This window comes from Etheostoma cragini, chromosome 11, assembly GCF_013103735.1.
Source record: "Etheostoma cragini isolate CJK2018 chromosome 11, CSU_Ecrag_1.0, whole genome shotgun sequence".
Lineage (NCBI taxonomy): Eukaryota > Metazoa > Chordata > Actinopteri > Perciformes > Percidae > Etheostoma > Etheostoma cragini.
This window is the reverse complement of record NC_048417.1, coordinates 25,332,892-25,336,569: the sequence shown is the minus strand read 5'-3', so window position 1 is coordinate 25,336,569 and position 3,678 is coordinate 25,332,892.

Here is a 3,678-nt window from a genome sequence, read left to right as displayed (position 1 = left end):
TTCCAGCCGCCTTTAGGCTGGACAGGAAGTGACAAAAACACTGTGGTGCGATCCCGATTTAATAAAATATAATCAGACGTACATATCAGCTTGCACACTGTCTCCAGTTGTTTTGATTATGAAAGAGTAGCTGGCAAAGTGCTCTTCATGCAATCTCTTGCTGATTTTAATCAACAACACACTAGATGATCCGTGATCTGAACAGATTTAGTTTCTCTGACTTCTAAACGTCACTATCAGCCACACAACACGTGTTCTGTACAGAATAAGTCTTTAAGTCAGACAAATAGCAATTAAAATCCCTCCAATTCAAAAACTATAAAAAGTTTATATAAATCGTCATCATGGTTTAAACCACTCAGGTGTTAAATCAGCTGAGAAGCCGGCGTTTCCCAGCATGCTCTGGGTCCGCCTGGCTCTTGCAGTTGGTGAAAAGCAACTGCGCCGCCTGCGTCTCAGAACTGCGGCCGCCTTGCTCTCGTGAGATTTCCGTTGCCCACGTGTGCATGACGTCAGAGCAAGTCGGGATCAAGTCGGACAGAAATCTAACCGGCATGCAACGGGCGCTGATCGCCGGTGATCGATTCTGCGCAGATCTGGCTCATCTCGAACGAGCCTAGTTTCCATCCGATTCCAGCCGCCTTAAGGCTGGACAGGAAGTGACAAAAACACTGTGGTGCGATCCCGATTTAATAAAATATAATCAGACCTACATATCAGCTTGTACACTGTCTCCAGTTGTTTTGATTATGAAAGAGTAGCTGGCAAATTGCTCTACATGCAATCTCTTGCTGATTTTAATCAACAACACACTGTAGATGATCCGTGATCTGAACAGATTTAGTTTCTCTGACTTCTAAACGTCACTATCAGCCACACAACACATGTTCTGTACAGACTAAGTATTTAAGTCAGACAAATAGCAAATAAAATCCCTCCGATTCAAAAACTATAAAAAGTTTATATAAATCGTCATCATGGTTTAAACCAGTCCGGTGTTAAATCAGCTGAGAAGCCGGCGTTTCCCAGCATGCTCTGGGTCCGCTTGGGTCCGCCTGGCTCTTGCAGTTGGTGAAAAGCAACTGCGCCGCCTGCGTCTCAGAACTGCGGCCGCCTTGCTCTCGTGAGATTTCCGTTGCCCACATGTGCATGACGTCAGAGCAAGTCGGGATCAAGTCGGACAGAAATCTAACCGGCATGCAACGGGCGCCGATCGCCGGTGATTGATTCTGCGCAGATCTGGCTCATCTCGAACGAGCCTATTATAATAGACGCCGCTTCGACCGCTACTGCCTATTGGCGCTGACGAGAAGTGGGGCCGCCATCTTGGACCGGTCACCCGCTCCACTCAGTGTAATGTAAACGGCAGGTGCAATGAGCTGTCAGCGCGTTTAATTAATCAATCTCACTGAACACCTAATTGTTTTTAATGGGTTTTATTTGCTGCAAAGGTCATACATATAGCTATGATACAGGACACATGGTTAGGCGTATTTTAATATTCATAGTGTGCTTAACAGTAAGAATATTCTGACGTAACCAGACGTCCGAGATCAAAACTGGAAATATTATCCCCGAAAAGGAGAAAAACGGGGACATTTCCAGTTTGACTATCAATCTAATTGAAAAACCTAATGTTGTGTCTTTAAAAACAGAACAGGGACAGAGGTAGTTAGTGAATATTGCAATATCAATGTGAATTCCGATATTTTTAAACATATGTAAAATTACAAAATAGATTCATAAAAAATTTAAGAAGTTTTCTTACAACAAAAGATTTATTTTAAACTGACAGTCATTCATCAGTGCTGCTTTAGGACCCCCAGAAAGGTCATACTCACTTATATAACAGCAATTTTCAAAACACAGATACAAAATGCTTTACAGAACCCAGAGTGAAAGAGATAAGATAAAATGCAATCACAAGCACAAAGATTTCATGAAACACAAACAGATTTACAGTACATTTAACCGTACACCGCTCGCTAAAACCCCTGAAAGAGGAGTGTTTTGCAGAGCTTCTTTCTCGTGCTCCCTTTCTGCAGTTCAAGAGAGGTGAGATTTGCAATGTGGTGCAGCCTTATTTTGAGAAACACAGACACAACCAATGACAAAAAGTCAGAATGATGGTTGTCAATGCCAAACTGTGTCTCCTCAATGTGTTCCTCAAGCAGAAAAACGTCCTCCGTTCCAATCTCCTCCCGTACAATGTGTGTGACTGTTGACGCCTTAGGAGTGTGCATTGTCGAAGCTCGGCGGATCACCTTCTCTGCAGCTCTCAACACCTTATTATAATAGAAAAATACATTGTATTTATATAGCTCTTTACACAGTCCTCAAAAACATTTAGAACAGATAAAATAACAAAGCAACCTTATATTATATATAGGGGCGGCTGTGGCTCAGTGGTAGAGTGGTTGCCTGCCAATCGGAAGGTTGATGGTTTGATCCCCGCCCCTGCGGTCATTGTCGAAGTGTCCTTGGGCAAGGCACTGAACCCCGAGTTGCCCCCGGTGCTGCGCATCGGAGTGTGAATGTGTGTGAATGTTTATCTGATGAGCAGGTGGCACCTTGTACGGCAGCCCCGGCCACAGTGTATGAATGTGGGTGAATGGTGAATGTTTCCTGTAGATGTAAAAGCGCTTTGAGCAGTTGTTAAGACTGGAAAAGCGCTATATAAATACAGCACATTTACATATACAAAGACTTTTAAAAAAAGAAAAGAAAATCAAACCTTCACTATGCCTTGTGAAGGAATCACTAGGCCACCATTGTTTTTCAGGGCTAGAAGGTGGTAGCTGTTATCAAATGAAGATGGTACAGCATCTCTGACCTAGCTCGCACGGCACACATCACAGGACAGCTTTCGTAGAATCTGCCGGACAACAAACCCTGCTATGTAGACCAGAGCATTTTCCACCAGACCACCAAAACGAGTGGGGAGATAGCTGTGTTCACACACAAGGGCCGAAATGTTGGCGAATGGAGATGGATGCTCTTCAGCAGTTTCAGGAGAGGACGTCTCCACAGCGGACAGGGACACAGTGTTATCTTGGGCTGTCACATTGCCCGTCTCACCTGGTGAGACACCACACCGAACAATCAGATGGCGGAAGATAGCCTGGAACTGGCGTACTGATGGATGGTCATTCCAGCCGCCTTGTAGGGGAAAAAGGCACACAATACATAAGACATAAATATAGTCATTAAGTATATTGTCAGAATGTATTGTAATTAAAAGAACACCAACCCTACCTGACGCTCTGATTGAATTAAATAGGAGCTCCAAGTGATCCTGGCTGAACCTGTAGGTGAGCACATACCGCTGAACTTGGAGCAGTTCAGGAATCATCAGCATCAATGTGTCGATATTGATGACAAATCCAATGACTGACAAGTACCTGCAAAAGAAAAAAGTTGTATTACTCTGATCATGGCAAAACAAGACACCCCAAGAAAGCACAATGTGATTTTGTTCATTCAAAGCACTAAAGTGAATTTTCCATCACATCCATAAGTAATGTGTAATCATCCATTCTTGAGTGCCTATCACAAGGATGCAAAATCATAGAGAATGAAACGGTAAACAGTTATCAGGGCGGATAGATAATTAGTTTGCATCCATGTTTTTAGGAATGAGATCAGTTTCTTGTTTAACTTATACAGTATACTTTTAGA